The 19,744-nt window shown below is 41.1% G+C and overlaps 1 protein-coding gene across 12 annotated transcripts in view; it reads right to left on the bottom strand.

Annotated features, from left to right (window-relative positions):
- The window catches only part of FOXP1 (forkhead box P1), a 615,660-nt gene that overhangs the window by 485,681 nt on the left and 110,235 nt on the right, over positions 1–19,744 (bottom strand). For 2 of the 12 annotated variants that reach the window (XM_070455669.1, XM_070455672.1), the window contains exon 3: positions 13,785–13,870. The exons of the other annotated variants lie outside the window; for them this stretch is intronic. The gene's annotated coding sequence lies outside the window, so the exon portion shown is untranslated. The remainder of the gene's footprint in view (positions 1–13,784; positions 13,871–19,744) is intronic. 12 annotated transcript variants of the gene reach the window in all.

Here is a 19,744-nt window from a genome sequence, read left to right as displayed (position 1 = left end):
TTTTCATTAAAGAAAACGTGAAAACTAGCTCTCAAAGGGGTCCTAAATAAAAACTCACTTAAATGTTTAAGAAAACATTGCTTTTGCCACAATTGGGATAAAATGAAGAAAACTAAAATATTGCATGGGATGGGATTTCAAAGAGCTAACTAATTACAAAGTGAAAAAGAAGAGGCCTTTGCTTCTGAATCTCTCTCTCAGTTTGTGCCTTTAAAGGCCCAAGTTTTAAATCTGCAGAATAAAGAAGCCTAAGTGTTTTTCATTCATAGGAAGAGTCAAAATGTTTTTAAGGGTTGCACTTCCAACAGTTTTGGTTTTCCTGATGCAGGTAACCTAAAACAGAAAAGAAGTATTAATAATAGTTTCAAGGGGGAGTGCAAATCTGCAGGGCTATGTAAGAACAGCTTAATAAATACTACCATTTTACTTTTCAGTTCCATGTGTTCTTCTTCATTCAATTAAGTTATTAAAAACAACTATAATTTTACTACATTAATACAAGAATACAGCAAGCCTTCAGGTAAAGTAACTTGGACAAAGGACTTCCAAAAAGCACAGCCATAAAGCCCTGCTGAGGGAAAGGAGTGAACGCCCCGTGGAAAGGACAGTGGCCCTTAACTGATTACTGAAATCCTTCCCCAGTGGAGAGACAATGGACAGACATCTTCATGAAATCGACAAACTAGCGGGTCTCGCTTTACAGCATAGCATGTGGGCAGAAGGCATGACAGAGAAAGAGAAAGAGAAAGGGACTCACAAAAGTCTGGCAAAACAGGAAATTTGAGGAAACGATTTCTGAGATGTAAATAAGGTTTTCTGTTACTTTCATTATTGAGGCGGCAAAGAAACTGCATTCAAAGAAAGGTGCTGGTTTTTCTTGTAAACTAATAATTTTTCAGACGTGACAGGTAGTGCACGATATAGTGAGCTGATATTTCATATCTACAAGTTGATAGCATCACAATGGGGACCAAAATTTATATTAAGTGTTCCTTGACCCACAGCCTTTTCTTCTGTCCTCTGGAGACCACAGAAGCAGGTTGTTCAAATCCCATATCCTCCAGGAACCAGCTTTGGGACTCAGGACTGTGTATCTTCTTTAACACATCAATTTCTTCTCTGGAAGGTAGAGATTATAGCAATTCCTACTTCACAGAAATACTGTGAGATACCAAAACTATATAGTGACTGAAAAATAGTAAGTGCTAAATATTATGCTAGTATTTTTTATTATTAACTACAAAACAATAATCTTAAACTCACACAATATCAAAGAGTCAGACTGCTTCTGGGTTTTTTTTTTTTCCTGTAAAAAAAATGTGCGTTGACTAGTATTAGCAGCTTTATTTTTAAAGAAAGAGTGTTTGCAGGTTACTGCAAAAGAAAATACCGCATATAAAAGACTGCCCTGGCAACTTATTTCAGAGATGTATCATTGCCCCTCAAAGAAAGCAGGACACACAAAGACAAATTCTCCTACTAGAATATAAAGACAAGTATGTGAGAGTGTGCTGACAGAATGCTAGGCTATGATGGCAGGGTTTACTCATTCACACATCCCTACCATGTTCTTAAATGTCTCTGCTAATCCTCACCATAAAACTTAAAAAAAGATAAAAGCATTCACAAATTCATACAAATCAGAAGTCACAGAAAGTTATGTTAAGAAAAATTAAAATGCACTTTTAAAAGTTCAAAATCCCAAAAAAAAAAAAGTTCAAAATACAATAAAATAAAGCCCTCCCCCCCGCCCCGGACCCAAAGTCTTCCCAACACATTTACACACACTGGATTACAGAAAATCTACAGTGGTGCTGCACACACAACCGGAGAACACACACAATCCTATGTAAATTGCGATTATTATGCCATGTTGCAATTTTACTATCAACTGGTGTGAACATATTCTGCTGAGTACATACATCCAATATCCTCAGTAATCACAAAAATGATCTGAGTCCTGATGTGGAGACAATCCACATTGCTATTCTCACCTCCACAAAATTCAAGTGACAATTTTATCAGAGTAGAGGGCCAAACAGAGTCCTGAGTGTTAAATAACACGGCAGCGTTAATTCAGAAATACAGTGCCTCTGCAGGTTTGTGTTTAGTGCCTACACCTTTAAGTGTACTTTAGGGCCTGATGTCTCACATTTAGGCAATTGAGAACTCCCAGGCACGCAAATAGTAGGGAAATGGCTCAACCACTGGGTAAAAATAGGCAGTGTGTCCAACATGCACAATCCAGGAAATCAAAAGATATGCCAATGAAACACATTTTTATTGATATTTATGGGTAGGTTTGTTTACAAGTCATAGCCATTCCCTCTCCCCACGTTCTCCTTTTTAGCAACACGCCTAGCTCGCGTCCCTGGCTGGGGTGCACAGGACGGACGGGAACTCTGCAGCGGCAGGCTTCCACACAGCAGATCCCCACCAGCGCTGGCAACCATTCTGGCGCTGAGTGCCAATTTCAGAAAGATGAGAGTTCAGCCCTTTCTGTTCTCTCCATTTTCGTAATCCTGTACAGCACAACTGCTCCAGAAACCAGCTCCCCTACCAGTCAGATATTTACACTAAACCTTCACTAACGGGCGTGCTATTACAATGCTATCTCATCGATACAAGATTACTTCACTTCTGAAACACATCAAGATGTATAATACTCCAACAATCAAAAACACTGCCCCTCAAGAAAGATGCAGCCCAGATTATTTTCATGTGCTTATCTGAGCATAACACCAACATTTTTGTTTAATGCAAATCTCAGAAAAGAGATTTTTAACCATGAACGTGGCAGGCAGGCAAACATCCTTCCAGTGAATATGTGTCCATATATATATACTGACATACACACTACTCAGGCACAGGCAAACTATAAAGAATCACTGGTCAGATCTGGATCAGAACTTTAAATTTTTCATCTCTTGGAGTGCCACACCATTTTCAAAAACCCAAACAAACATCAGATTGGATGAAATATTTTTTTAAGTCTTTGGCAAAATGTAATATCCCAGTTCATGACCAGGTAAGATATTCTGCCTTTTTAACTCTGATTTACAAAACAGGTATTCGGGCAAAAAAACAAAATATAGCTTTTACCTACCCATTTAGCATATAATATGGAACACTTATTCTATGTCTTTATTCAAATGAAAATTCTTTATTTACCCCTGGCATTCATTCCTTTAGAAACCCCACCCTGAAAGGAACACAAGCGTAAAGCAGCAATCTCTTGCAATGGGCCATTTTACTTATTCTGCAATTCCTTACCCAAATTACACAGGTATAATTATTTTGACACTATAATGAAAAGAAAATGGGATTTGGGCACCGCAGGTTTATCTAATAACACTATTTCTTGCCAGACTTCACAGCACTGACAGTCACAAAGAACCTTGTCCATTCCAATAGGAAATATTTGATTTTACTGTAGGAACATTATTTATTTTCACCAAGTTGCTATTATCAGAAAGGATATGATAGCTGAATAATAAAAATGAAATCAAGAAATTCTGGTGTTTCAAGGCTTTATTTTTTTCTGCTCTCACTTTTGACATTTTCTTCCCCTGGAGAGACAAGATAAAGTGCTGTCATAAATGGGTGACTTTTCTTGTCAAATGACAGATTTGATTCTCCATGGCAACCACAAATCAAGGTGCTAGTAGGAATTAAAGCTTCTCTTAAAAGGCGTCTTTATGTTTATAAAATGAATTTAAATTAAATGGGTATTAGGTAAAGTCTTTACCTCAATTTATTTGTTGACTAAAGAGCTCTGTATTGCAGGGAGCGCATTTGCATTTTTAAGGGAAGATAACATATTGTCCTGACAGATGTATAAACAAAGCAAGTTACAAGGTCATGCTTCATACACTACTCTGAAGACCCAGGAAGGGGATACAGATGGACATCTAGCAGTTAAGAGGTATTTAAATACTGGGCAAGGTGTAAAAATTACCCCTAAAGGGGAATGGATGAGGGGATCTCTCTATTTGTCCTTCTAACAGAGCTTTCTTTCTTCCATTGCCAATAAATAAAGATTTTTGTAATTGTCAGGAACAGAACACCAACAGGCTATCTCCCTCTTTATTTCTGCTCCTCATGTAATAGATATAGATTTTTAAAACTTCATCATTGCAAATAAGTACCCCCACTCAAAATGAAGTTATTTTCGCCTCTGAATTAAAGCACTTCCTGGATGAAATGCTTGCCTTCCAATGTTTTGAAGAAAGACACACTGAAGCATGCATGATTTCAGAGAAATCAGATAATTAATCTGTGAGTTAAGCTGATTTCAATTTTCACCAAAAAGGAAAGCTGCTTTGCTTCACTTTTCTACAGCATTCTTGGCCATTAAAATGTAAGAAGTGAGGTAACATGCTAGTGTATCCTAATAAATCAGGTCCGATATTCTTGATATTAGTAAGCCACTTAACTAGTCTAGAAAAGTGAGAGTTTTAAGGTCATAAATAATATTTTAAAAGTCAAAGTATAGCCCATTTATGGAAGTCTCAGTTACAGCAGAGAGCATAACTAGTCTATTTGAAATAGATACTGTCAACGACACAGTCATTCTGAGAGATGCGTTTAACCTAAAATAAAGAAAGGGGGAAATAAAAGTTTTACACTGTACACTGGTAGTTGGGAAAATCCATCATTCTAAACGACACCCTTATAAGCTTAGCCAAATTTGATTTTACGCCGTCTCTAGTTAAAAGCACGATATGGAGAATTAAATCAAATTCCCTTCATACAATCGTCTGATGGTGCTGCCTTGGACTGCTGGGAGTAGCTCTGACAGGCTGGAAGGGAGGGAAACAGCTGGTACAATTACAACAAAGAGACGCACAAAACTGCATCATCGAGGAATTTGCGACTTTAAACCCAAATGCTTGGAATCTGTTTTGTGGCGGGGAGGGAGGTGGTACTTCTATTTTGTGTGTGTGTGTGGGGGGGGGGGGGGGGTAGGGGGAAAGCCAAGGAAACCTCTGTCCATTCTCGAGTTTAATCAGGTCTCGAGACCATAAAATGGTGCCTAAAAGTTAGAAATCTCTTTGGAACTCTGTGTACAAAGCATATTTGATGGTAGAGTGAGTCACACCAAACTCTCTATTTCAGTCACAATGGCTTTTGTTTCATCTCAGAATGAAGTGGGTTGATGATCTTATTCTCATCCGTCACGTCTAAGAACGCAAGTTGACAAATGACACAGAACCAAAGGCTCTGGTCCACCACACGCGACGCAAGAGCCGCATCGCGAGTGCTGCAAGGTTATAGCATCAGTCAAAATTAGAGACCGCAGGTCTGTGGTATCATAGTGTCAAAGTGATTCTCCCCAAGGGAGCCTGGTAGAGCTTGGTACTCTCGTGGGGAAGAGACTGAAGACAGGCTCTCACCCCTCTTCCAAAATGCCAATGCTTTCTTTAGACGGAGTGAGACGTGGAGATGACCTGAGTGCTAAGGGGCCCTCCCATAACAGTGTCCACCTTTCCAGCTCATCACTGGAGAGAGGAAGTCATCAGGATGGAGACCCTCCAGAATTCCTCATAAACACCTGCTACATAAAATCAGGACACACTCAGCTAACGTATGACCAGATAAAGCAAATTTCTCATTTAAATAAGAACTGCCAGGGTAAAAAAAAAATGCCCATGATATTTGCCTGCAAATGAAATTATTTACCATTTTGTTGAAAGGATAAGGGGCAGAGAAAGAATGTATAAACTAATGTCGGTCATGCCACTGGAATCTGGTTACTCTGTTTAGATGTTCATGTCACACAATCAGCTTAAGAATTTCTGGAAAAAAATAAAATATGGCTCATTTCAAACAACACCCTTCACCTGACTTCAGGAGGGCGCTATGCTTTTCAGAGGAGAACAAAGCTCATAGGATGATGCTGTCATGACAGGCCAGCCCCCTGGGTACCACTCTCCTTCTGGTGAGCTCTAGTCACCATCTCACTTGCTGAGACAGGATATAATAGGTGAGAACCCATTCCTGTACAGTTGAAATTTCACAGAGTGTCTTCAGCCAAATCCTCCATAGGATTTAAAAATCCGTTAAGATGTGAGAGGGAAATCATTTCATCTGCCTTGGAAGTCTGATCTAAGAATAAACTCCATTTAGTTCCCTTGTATTCCACAGTCATCCAATGATGAAAAATTCAAACCAGTCACCACTGACTATGTGTTTTTAAATGTGAAGGTGATGTAGCTTCATTTGGCCCAAATTAAGGACTCCCAAATGTAACCTGATGACTTGAGTTCACTGCTTAAAATGGCCCAGCAGACTGGCCACCTCCACAAATAACCCCGCCAAAGCCAACACTCCAGCACCCACCAGCACCACTGATAAACCCACCTCCTGTCTCTCAGATAAATCAACTCATCATGCATTTTCACCTGAGAGGTGCCTGACTCGAAATTCAGCACCTTATGGAGCCAGCCCCTGGCTGCCTCTCCTGGCTTCTGCACGTCTGCTACGAAGCCTCTCTCTGTGGCTCAGCTACTCTCAGACCTCAGAACTCATACTGGGGCAGGACAGGGGGCAGTCTCCCAGCAGGTCACCTCTGAAGAAGAGAAACTTACGCCTAAGCAGTGTCTGTGCACTCAGGGTATTTCAGCGCCCTGCTCAGGACACACTGGCCCAGGAAAGCATCCCGCACTCAGGGCCACATGTGACTGCCTCTCCCAGGGGCACCGTGGGAGTGGAGACCCCACGTTCCTCCAGACTGGGTCTGCTCCCCACAAGAAATGAGGACAACAATCCCCACCCCACAAGTGCTTTGCAGTTTCAATTACTGTCTGTAAAAGGCTTTGTGGCGCCTGGACTAAAGGCAATGTTGGATGAAAGCACAGAAGCAGTCACGAAGGTAACTGTTGTTATTGTGTCTTGACCCCTGAACATAACTCTGTTCAATTAGTCATCTTCTTGAAGCTTTTTCTAGCTACCCCTGATATGGGAAAGTCTAGAAACCAAGAACAGGCGCTATGCAGGCGTGTATTTTGTAATAACAGAAGTACGGATGATGGCAAGAACGAACTGGAAAAAAGTGATCCCACCTGAACAGTACTCACAAGTGGCATCAAGTACTCATTTTCGCAAAGGCTAGAGAGTCCATTTACTCATATGTAAATGAGGACATTATTTAAGGAAACAAGCTGACTGCACACAGGTCTAACAGGCGGGAGCAGGTGATCAGAATTTTCGGGGATGCCCTGCTCACCCCATGACAGGGTGCTATGGTGGATGCCGAAGTTGGCAACCTCTGAAGAGGAGGCCCCCGACAGGCTCCTCCGCAGTCAGAGTGCTCTCTCGGGACGACAGATGGTGAATCAGACGCCAAGTTACTGCTCTTCCTGCTTGGTCTCTTCAGGGAATTGAATGGGGCTAGGATTCCTTCGGTTCCCGGGAACTAAAAAATCAAGATACCAAACAAGGCTACGCCCTCCCCACCTGACTCTGCCGAAATGGCACTTCTTCGCAGGCGATGCCAGGAATCCACTTTGTTTCTGCTTTATCCTTCTGACTCCTGGGAGAAGCAAGTGGGCTTCTCTGATCTCAGCCATAGTAACTTTTGTGGGTAAGCCTGACCCCTGATGGTGTCTTCTAACGGTGGCACTTACAGAGGACTGACTTTGTACCAAGCAGAGCCGCCGCAAGCCAGACTGCCAAGCTCCAATCTCCATTCTACCCCTTTCTCTTCACATTATCAATAGGAGTTTGTCACTGTGTTTAATCGCTAAGTCGTGTCCAGTGATTTTGCGACCCCATGGACCACAGCTGGCCAGACTTCTCTGTCTATGGGATTCCCCAGGCAAGAATACTGGAGTGGGTTACCATTTCCTTCTCCAATGAATCTTCTTGACCCAGGTATTGTATGCGCATCTCCTGCTTTGGAAGACAGAGTTATCAGGGAAGCCCAATAGGAGTTATGTGGTATTAAACCTCAGTCCCCTCATCTGTAACATAGGGATAACATCTGTCTCATAGGGTTTGGTATCATGAGTGTATCAAATAAGTTATTATACATCAGTGTTTTTTATAAGTCAATCCAGAATTGCATCGTCTCATCTTCCCCACACTAATGCTACAGAGTGGGTAGTAACATTATCTTCACTTAGCAGATGAGAAAAACTAGGCACAAGGTACTTAAGGAATTTGCCCAAGATGGAAGAGCTACAAGGGGCTCTAGCTTGAGTGGTCCAAATAACTCCAGAGCCTGCACCCTGAATATTATTCACATTCCTCCATTCAGGGCCCACTAGCCTCTGCTTTGGATCATCTAAGATGGCACTGAAGTCTTCCATTTATTCACTGCATACTCCACGAGCCAGGGCACTGGTCCTGGTTTCATGCACACTGTCTAAGACTCAGCACAGGTGCTCAGAGTGAGAAAGAGAACAAATCCATCTGTCCATCCATCAAGGCAGCATGCTGGGCTGGGGAAATTGAGCCCTTAGCACACTGACTACAATGAACACATCTGCACAGTCACCTGAAACAAACAGATGCTCCTAAGCACCGCCAGAACTTTCATGAGTGATTACACTCCCATCCCACTCACCAGCCCCCAACCTCTCCTGATGTTCTGATTCCTTCTGATTTTTGTCTGAGGGCTGGGAAAATCTGAACAGAGGGGAGCTGCTAACTTTCCTCTAGAAAACAACTTTCCCCAGCTATTTGTCAACTTCTGTCATTCAGAGGGCTACAACACAAATGTATATCTTTAATGAAATTCACAGTCAAGAAAAGTTGTCATCATCTAGCTATATCTGTTATGACATACATTTCATTTTGTTCAATACATAACAGAGAAGTTATTTAATCAAACAGAAGATTCTTGCTAAAATGACAGTCCAAGCAATGTCCAAACAAGCGTTTATTATGCAATGGGAAACTGATCAGGATTGGATTGTTTTCAGCAGAATTTTTTTCCTTCCTCTTCCACAGAGAAAATAGCTTGAGGGGTGGGTGCAGAAAAACAACCCCAGACAATAGAGGTGGAGTGACGCTGAGTCAGTGGTAAGTGTGGGTACTTAAGCCCCACCCTTAAGTCAGCTGCGAGAGAGAAAAAAAAAAAAAGAAACCTCCCACCATGTGGACAGTCATAAAAGGGTCTGCTTCGAGGAGAGGCTGGGTCTTCCTTTTCCTCACCATGTAACTCTACAGAGGAGAGGTTTTGGCCCAAATATAATACACAATGTATGGAATGATGACATCTCAGTGACACTTACTCTTGGATATATTTTGTTTGTCTTTGTAATTTAATGAACACTTACCTTCAATGAGAAAACTTATGTGACTGAAGAAGAATTTAGTGGGTTGTAGAGCTAGAAATGGAGAAGGAACTGGCAACCCACTCCAGTATTCTTGCCTGGAGAATTCCATGGACCGAGGAGCCTTGTGGGCTACCGTCCACGGGGTCACAAAGAGTCGGACATGACTGAGCGACTTCACTCACTCACTAGAGCTAGAAAGCCCAAGGTCAAAAATACAAGGAGAAAATAAATGTTAGGGTGGTAACTGGGTATTTGGGCTTTGGGCAACATATATGGTGTGAATTTGAGGAAAAGAAAACAAAAGATACCAGTCATACTTAGAGGACGCTAACCCTCTCCCTCTGCCCCATTCCCTACACAGTGCCAAGAACACAGTGGAATATTAAGAAAGAATTGCTGCATGAATAGGTAGAAGAATACATGGGTGGGTGTGTGGGAATATAAGATGGATGGATGGATGGGCCCCCACAAAAAGGAAACAACTGATAAAAATTATTTTAATAAATATCCTGCAAGGTGGTGGCCCATTATCACAGCCCATCATCATAGGGACTTTCTCCTCATTCCTGCTGAAGCTGTCCTGAGCCATGGTATGGCCATTCTTCCAGTAGAGAGAAAAGGGTATCTTTTACAAGACAGGTGGGGGCAACCTGTGACTAAAATACTTTCTTTTTCCTATGCCAGGTTAATTGGTTACCTTGTCAACAATGACACAGACTACCAATTAGCCCCAAACTTTGCCTTACTATGCTAATGTTCTAAGTAAACAAGGGATGATGGATGATGGAGACCCAAGGTGGTCATCCAGGATATCCAAAACAAAGGTCACTGTCTGTCTTCTTCAGAGTTCCTGACTCAGTAGGTCTGGGATAGGACCCAAGAATTCTCATTTCTAAGAGGTTTCCAGGTGATGCTGATGTACAAGAAAACCACTGACCTATTCAATCTCAAAGGTTCCTCGAACTCTATGATCACAAGTCCATTCATGAGTTACCAAAATTCTTCTGGATTGAAAGGACTTTGAAAAGTACACCCAACACTATTAGAGGCATCACAAAGGTATAGAGCATTGCAAAATTTAAGATTAGGATCCCTGATCATTCCAACAGACCTCTCTCTGTAGGATTTTGGTCTAAATAAAAGCAATTTTTTTATATTCCCATGTTCATTTCTAGAGAGTTAAAAAGGTCTTTCAAAAGGTACGGAAAAATGAATTTTGAAAATTCCTTCACAATAAGACAATAACTCACGGGCCTGTAAGGAAATTCTGTGAGGTCATCTAAGTCACTGCTTGGCTTCCAACAGGATTTGCAAACCAGTCAACAAATTGCGTATCTAATGTATGCCTAAGTGATATCAAGGGGAGGGCCTCCACCACTTCTTCCTAGTGGCGTCCTCTTCCAGAGTCTGGCCATCTTTAAAAGACTCCTGCCATCTGTCTACTTCATACAACAATTTCACCTGCTCTTCATGGTTAACGTCCTCCTAATGGTAGATTTTTAGAGAACCAAAGAGTGAACACTCCCTTTCTTACAAACATGTTCCTGGGTAAAAAGACTTAATGAAATGCCCCCACACTTAACACATATGCCCCAGCACATCTCCTATGTACTTTAAATAGTTCAGTTCAGTCACTCAGTTGTGTCTGACTCTTTGGGACCCCGTGGACTGCAGCACGCCAGGCCTCCCTGTCCATTACCAACTCCCAGAGTTTATTCAAACTCATGTTAAATAGTACCGATTCCTTGAACCTTTCCCCAATATCCTCCTTGCTCAGCCTTTCATCATCTTCATTGATCATCCCTGGAAACTTTTCCAAAATCCCTACCCCTTTTCTTGGACTCCACTTGAGGGTGGCCCAGAACACCCAGTCCTTTCATTTTTCACCTACTTTTATGAATGCATTGTGCACCAGGGGAGGTACTTAAAAACAGTGCTGGGTGGCTCACAAGCATCAGTGTGAAAGGGACTATACGATTCTGCATTACTGAAGACAAATGAGAGCTAGAGGACTTGTTCGTGGAAGAGAAGGTGGAGAAGCAGGCCCAAACGGCAAGCTGGGTCCTGGAGCAAGTCTCACAATATATCCCAGAAGTCACTCCCCTAAATGAAAATGTGATCGCAGGGATGTTTGAGACCTGCCGAATACTTTCAACTCCAAGCAATTTCACCAGCACAGGGTGTTGGCTTTTAAATGGCAATATCCAAATCAGAGAGGAAATGACAGTGCATTCCAAGCAAAATTGCACATATTTAGACAGACTTAAGAAAATAACAATAAAAGTGCAAATTTATTCTGCATGTGTGATTGTGATTATCATTACATCAAGTCCCATACATGACCAGCCAGAATAAGTATTAACCCATTTTATAAATGACTTTATATTGCATTTGTGGATACAGCTCCACCCAAACCCAAAACAACACTGTTTCCATAGTAACCAACAGATTTCAAAGAAGAAAAAAGGAGGGGGAGACTTCGGAATGGATAGCAATCAAATAAAATAGCCAGCATCAACAAAATATGTCAGCATTATTTAAAACACACATTTAGGACCATTCTATAGTTTCAGCTCTTTCCCAGAAACCAGCTTCATCTAAGTTACCTTCTTGTCAAGCTGGAGCTCCCGCAAAAATAACAAATGCAAAATTGTTTCCATCTTCATTGAGGAAAGAAGCAAAATTCTTGAGTCATTCTTGAGATTCAGATGGGACTGGGATGAAGACAATAACATTTCCTGGGTGACTTAGCACACACTGAAATGCAAATTAACTACCAATTGGTAATGATGAAACCTAAAGTGAGCTTTGATCATCATACTAAAGTATCCATTCTCTCACTGAGAATGTAATAAGGGGGGAAAAAAAGCAAAGCCAAAATTCAAAGCTAGAGAGCTCACCACCAGAAAAGCTGCAGACCATCTTCAGTCAAAAGCCAAATTTTTCAATGAAACATTCTTTTCAGTTTCCCCCAGTGAATTTTACACATGGATGCCATTCACCTGCATCCCTTCAAGTCCTGTAGGTCTTGTGCCTGTAGATAAAACTCAAGGCAACCTCTGTAGGCAGCATCCTGTCTCCAGGACAGTATCAGGCTAATGGGGCTCATCGGGGAACTCCATGAACTCACAGTGCTGGCCAATCTCCCTCTCTCTCTAGATAATAAAAATAAAATATTCATAAAATGTAAAAATGAATATTGCACCAGGGGAGGTACTTAAAAACAGTGCTGGGTGGCTCACAAGCATCCATGTGAACTGATGAAAAATCAGGGTTATTTCAAGTCCTTGGCTCTAACTGTACTTTAGAAAGAAGTTTTAAAGTCATTTAGTATTTTTCTTTCTCCCACGTTCTAGCTGTGTAACCTTGGGTAAGTTAGTTAAGCTTTCATTAAGCTTCCTGAGTCTCAGTTTTCTCATCTGCAAAATGGGAATAAAAGTATCTACCTTATAGGCATGTTCTAAAGATAAAAGGAACTAACCCATAAAAGGAGGTTAGAATACCTAACACACAACAAAAAGAACGTGTGTTACTACTGCTATTCTTATTTATAAGTGAATCCTCTTTCTTAATGACTAGAATCAAATTCTGATGTACTTTCCTTGGAAAACACCGCTCAAGTCGCAAAGAAAAATACTGCTCATCAAATATCTTTGGAACAATTTCACCAGGAGACCTCACGAGCTACAACCATTTGGCATACCAGCTGGTCATGGGTGCCATGTGTTTCCAAGTCAGACAAAAGAAGGTTTGAAAGGTACTTACAGCCACGTGACCTCAAGTTCTCTCAGAAACCTCCATAAGCCTCAGTTTCATATCCCAACAGTGTGAGCAGTTAGAATAACCAAAGATGTGTGGCAAGGTTGAAGTAGGAGAATGCCTGTACGCGTTTCACAAAGAATCTGTTACCTTCAAACATTAAATATATGTCAGCCTACGAAGGCCTTCCCTCACAGTTTGGTCAGGCAACAATCTGCCTGCAATGCAGGAGACCCAGGTTCAATTCCTGAGTCGGGAAGATCCCCTGGAGTAGGAGATGGCAACCCACTCCAGTATTCCTGCCTGGAGAATCCCACGGACAGAGGAGCCTGGCGGGCTAGAGTCCACGGGTCGCAGAATCAAACACGACTGCGAGGCTAGGCACACACATGGCCGTCACCGCCACCGCATTTATCTGCTCATGCTAACCATGACTGAACAACTACTGACAGTGCCACCACGTGCAAGTCGGTGTGTGGCTAAAAAAACTCGCATGGCCTGGTCTCAGTTTACAGCCCAAATGACAACACTTATGCTGAACAAATAAATAAATAACTGCATAACCACAAATCTTGACAAGAGTTATGAAAGACAAGAAAGGGGAAAATGACTCAGGTTTATCAATGACAATACTGTGTCATGTTGTAAACACTTTTTCTTCTGTAACCCAAATAACACAAAAATGCTCTATTTTTGCCAACAATTTCCCAGGCCACTAGTACTGAAATTTTGAGAACATACCTTCTAGTCTTTTCCACAAAGGACTCAATATCCTGCAGGTTTTACTTCGAGCCAAAACCAGAGCAAGGTTTCCATTCTTTTGAACCCTGAGGAAAAAGAGGCTAAGTTTATGTCTACAACAGATATGCCAGCTGAAATAACTCAAGTGATAGGGGAAAAGAAAAAAAAGGTAAAAATGAAACAGTCCACTCTTAAGGCCATCCTGTCAAAGACTCAACATGCCTTGTTCCCGTGTTTTTTTTAATGAATCATCAAAATCACTCCAATCATAAGAACACAACATACAGACGCAGCCTTACAGAGCAGCCGGGTGAACAAGACAAATGCACCACATGCTGATGACTCACACTGGTTCCATCCGGCCACGCCAGGAAAGACTCCACGGCCTGACACCAGGTGACTCCCGAGTTTAAAGATTTATCTGAATTTGTTCTACAACCCTATTAGCAGACTTTTCCCTTACTTCTTCCTACCGTTTGCCTAATGGTTGAGGACGCACAAATGTAATTGCATTCACATTTTATTATGAAGTCAGTGAGTCACTAAAAGTACAAGCTAGAACTTAGGTTTTATTGTTTTTCATTATGTATTGTGTGCTTCATTGCCTTGAGGGTCATATTTTTCTTGGGGGAGGAGTTGTAAGCATGGAATACTTATTTTGTAGAGGACACACTATTTTGTCAGGGTTTTTGTTTTCAAGGCCACGAGATCAATCTCACACCAGAGGAGTGGAATTTCCCCAATAAAGTGTGGTACACTATGCTTGATAAAGAATAAAGATTTGGACTTCTGAGATACAACATGCAGAACTGTTCACACTCAATTTACACCCAATACAAAGTACATGAAATATGACCCCCAAAATGAAAAATATCAATAAAGTCCAATGGAATTCAGTAGAACTTTGAAAATGCTTTCTTTTTTTTTTCCCTATGCTTCATCTTAAATTACATTGTCCAACAAATATTTTGGGTGTTTGTTCCACTTATTTTAATATGTGATATCTGGACTCAGTAAAGACAGATACCTGGGGCAGAAATGTCTTCCTACCTTAACCAGCATTCATGACTCTGAAATCAGCCCAAAACTCTAACAGGAAACCCAAGTCCAAAGAAGAAATAAGAGTACAGCAGTTCACTGTTATACCTATGAAAAGGTATTAATTTTAATTCTGCTAACACTTAAGGCAATATGTAAGTCAGAAAAAAGTAAAAAAAAAAGAAAAGAAAAATGTATAGGCAGACATATTAGCCCCACTGCAACCAAAAACAAAAAAAGGGAAAATAGAGAAGACTAACATATAGAACCCCACGTATTCACACTCCCGAGGCTATTACTGTGCCCAGAGGGGCCATTTACAGATTCGCACTACATGCGGGTCCTGCACGAAAGCACAGACTGCCACCACCGCCACCCCACAACCATGCTCAGTGTTCATGTCAATGGAGAAAAGGGGAGTTTCTTCTTTTGTATTTCTACTTCACAGATAGGAAAACCAAGACTCAGAGTGACAAAGTAACTTACAAAAAGGTCAGAGGCTAATAAGTAGTTGAATCAAGATTTAAACCCAGTGCCTGGCACCAGAGCCTATGCTTCCAACTACTATTCAAATGGTCTCCACTGCAGCTAACAAACTAACCATGTAAGCAAAGCTCATTGCTTCTCACAAGATCATTATGAAGTATACACTGTCCTGTAATAGAAGATGAAAAGATAGAACTGGATTAAGTAACTTACCCAAAGACGCACAGTCAATAATTGTCAGAACTAGGATTCTGAATTATGAGCTTTTAAACCATCTCTAATGCTAGGCCCCTAAGTGTATTTCACTTTACCTTCAGAATGGTATAGACATGGAGAAAAAGCAACCATTAGGAGGCAAAAACAACGGGTTTCCACTTGAGATCTTAACCAAGATTATCTTATATGCCCTTTCTCCAATACTGTCAAAAAGTTGTTGTAAAATCTTAAGTAGCAAAACTTTAAAGTCACAAAGTAAGTGCTCGGTGCTGGTGCACTGGGATGACCCAGAGGGATGGGATGGGGAGATGGGAGGGGGGTTCAGGATGGGGAACACATGTAAATCCATGGCTGATTCATGTCAATGTATGGCAAAACCCACTACAATACTGTAAAGTAATTAGCCTTCAACTAATAAAAATAAATGAAAAAAAAAAAAAAAAAGACACAAAGTAGCATGAAATCCCCCACCACTCAAGGCCTTGCTCTACCAGAAAATGGTACTCATAGATACAACTCATGTAGAACTGTCTACCACCAAATGAAACAAAGAAGAACAAAAGGTACCCAACCTAGATTTCATATAAATGTGTTAATATGGCAAAGGAAAAAAAAAAAAAGGAGGTACAATCTGCTGGTAGGATGTATATCAAATCAACCTTAAAAATGCACTCTAATATACATCAGGTGCAGACAAACACTATTTGATTCCACTTATACGAGGTACCAAGAATAGTCAAATCAAATTCACAGAGTCAGAAAGTACACTGGTAGATGTGAGGGGCCAGGGGGTGGAAGTGACAAGGGGAACTGAAAAGCTAGTGCTTAACAGGCACAGAGTTTCAGTTTGGAAAGGTGAAAGATTCGAGAGATGGATGATGGCAAAGAGTTGCACAACAATGTGAATGTACATAGTGCCACTGAATTGTATAGTTAAATATGGTTAAAATAGTATGTTTCACGTTATGTAACTTTAACCACAATAAAAAAAAATTTTTTTTAATTAAAAAAAAAAAAAAAAAACCTAAAATGTCCCAAACTTAATGTCCTGTCCGGAAAGAAAACTGCTAACCAAATTATGGTTTAAACCAGTGATCATTTGGGGAGCTGGGGAGTGTGGTATTTGGGACTGTATGGGAGTATTTCCGGTTGTCACAGTGACTGCTACTGCTGCTAAGTCGCTTCAGTCGTGTCTGACTCTGTGCGACCCCATAGACGGCAGCCCACCAGGCTCCCCCATCCCTGGGATTCTCCAGGCAAGGACACTGGAGTGGGTTGCCATTTCCTTCTCCAATGCATGGAAGTGAAAGTGAAGTCGCTCAGTCGTGTCCAACTCCTAGAGACCCCATGGACCGCAGCCCACCAGGCTCCTCCGTCCATGGGACTTCCCAGGCGAGAGTACTGGAGTGGGGTGCCACTGCCTTCTCTGCACAGTGACTGCTGGGCATCAAAACACTAAACACCCTGCTGCAAGGTATGGCAAACACACAGAAAACTTTTATGTCTCTAACAGTGATCTCCACACAGGCAGGAAACTGGTTTCACTCATTTCAAAGACATAGAACAGGCTCCAACCCCTAGAAGACACCTCAAAAAAATATCTGTGCAGTGACTAGATCATATAATAGACAGTCAATAAAGAATAATTATCATAAATATAATATGGCAGCATGGTAACAGTCACCATGAAGAAAAAGCAAGATAGAAAGTTACAAGCACAAGATGACTGCAACTACATATTTAAATTCTGCATTCAGAAAAGACTAGAGGGGAATATAGTAAAATAGACAAGACTAGAAGGACAGTAGGTAGGGGCAGTGGGAATCTTGTTCAGCCATTCATGCACGTCATTAATTAGATGACAAGGCATTTGGCTACCTTAAGAGAGTCATAGTTACTCCCACCATTTACTGCTTCATTGGACTTCTTCACTTTGACATTATTGCCCCAGTCAAACTCACCACCTGTCATTGTCCCCGTCCCCTCCCCAGAGCAGGTCCCACCTGGTAGAAGCCAGAGCCCCAGAGCCCCTCGGGGCTTGCCCTTCTCCCCTTGTCTTGCCAGGTTAGTGAAAAAAATGATCAGACTATATGCTTAAACAAACAGAAGGATATGCTTAAATGTTCATTTTTATTTTTTCACACCAGTGAGAGAATTAGTGATATTCCCCTCTATTGCTTAAGTGGGACATACTCTATGATTAAAAAAAAAAGAAAAGAAAATTTCAATCATTTTTTAGTTGGCCAAAAGATACCTAGAATTAAGAATACTGGAATACAATAACCCCTAAATAAAAATATAGCCCAGAGTGTGATAGTGCTTCTGTTCAGTTCAGTTCAGTCACTCAGTCGTGTCCAACTCTTTGCGATCCCATGAACCGCAGCACGCCAGGCCTCCCTGTCCATCACCAAGTTCCAGAGTCCACCCAAACCCATGTCCATTGAGTCGGTGATACCATCCAACCAGCTCATCCTCTGTCGTCCCCTTCTCCTCCTGCCTTCAATCTTTCCCAGCATCAGGATCTTTTCCAATGAGTCAGCTCTTCGCATCAGGTGGCCAAAGTATTAGAGTTTCAGCTTCAACATCAGTCCTTCCAATGAACACCCAGGACTGATCTCCTTTAGGATGGACTGGTTGGATCTCCTTGCAGTCCAAGGGACTCTCAAGAGTCTTCTCCAACACCACAGTTCAAAAGCATCAATTCTTCAGTGCTCAGCTTTCTTTATAGTCCAACTCTCACATCCATACATGACCACTGGAAAAACCATAGCCTTGACTAGACAGACCTTTGTTGGCAAAGTGTTTCTGAAGAAAGATAAATTAAGGTGGTCATCTGGGTATTTCTAGATTTTTTTCACCTTCACCTCCAAATTCAGAGTAAAGTCAAAAGTTTACAGTCCTTGCCTACCAAAATCTTCCTCATTGAATTTCTCATCACTGATAAACACACTGCTATCCAATGTCAGGCAAGCTCAAAGTTTGAAGACAATTTTTTTTTCCACCTCATGCCTCCTGTCCCCAACATTCCCCTTATCTTCCTAGCCTTTGATCCAACGTCTATACCATCTGTCCCTACCCCTTTCTATTCCTAATATTAGCAACCAAATTCAAGATCTCTCTCTCCTGAAAGCTGCCATCATGTTTTCTTACATTTCCTCCCCAAAGAGGAGTCAGTTTCCCACTATGTGTAAGCAACTCCCAATATTTTTATTAAGCTAAGATAAGCAAAACACAGTGCAAAATTCTCAACAGAAGTAGCAGCTATGATTTTTTTAAGGCAATGATCAGTACAGAAACTAACTTTGATCTCAAACATTTCTACCAAAAACTACCTTAATGGCAGTGGGGGAAAGAGGGAAGATGGCTCAAGTTGATTCATGAAAAAGGCGGGGAATCTGGGAGCACAAATCAAAAGGGACTTAAGTATGGAGGAATGTCACTGTGAACATTCAAAACCTTGTACTATATGCCAACATAAATTTGGCCATTTAAAATATTAAAATGATGTCTTTTCCCACAGAAATCTTCAGGGGGAAAGTGCCTGTGCATCACAGTAGGCCAGAGTAAATTATTCTATGATTTAGCAAGATCCCAACTACCGTGACATAAGCCTAATGGTGTATACATCCTAGTTTGAGATTTACAGGTCTCCATGACAAAACAGAAGATAACTTTTAAAAATAGATTATCTGCTAGTATCTGATGTCAAACATCACTAGTTTGATAACTATTTGACTCATCAGCTAATGTCAGTACAGGGTACCTAGAATTAAAATGATGGAATGAGGCTTTATGACAATCAGATTATAATCCATGAGGGAATATTTATTGTGGCACTGCATTTATAGTAAATGAAATGAATGGATTAATTTGAAAAGCACTCTGTCTCACTTTTTTGATTAAATAAATCAGTGAAATCAATTAGCTGTCTTTTTGGACAATAAATGGATGAAAATAAATTAGTTTTTTTTTCAGACTTGAAAAACATTTGAAACAACAATTTACTCCCTTTTTAAGGAAGGAATTCCTCCAAGATTGATGCCTTTAGAAATATGGAACTTATATGTTGTGCATGCTCAGTTGCTTTAGTCGTGTCCAACTCTGTGCAACCTTACGGACTGTAGTCAGACAGGTTCCTCTGTCTATGGGATACCCCAGGAAAGAATACTGGAGGACTCGGTTGCCATTTCCTTCTCCAGGAGATCTTGCGGACTCAGGGA

Source organism: Odocoileus virginianus, chromosome 26, assembly GCF_023699985.2.
Source record: "Odocoileus virginianus isolate 20LAN1187 ecotype Illinois chromosome 26, Ovbor_1.2, whole genome shotgun sequence".
Lineage (NCBI taxonomy): Eukaryota > Metazoa > Chordata > Mammalia > Artiodactyla > Cervidae > Odocoileus > Odocoileus virginianus.
Note: the sequence above shows the minus strand (reverse complement) of the source record. Positions and strands in the feature narration are given on the sequence as shown.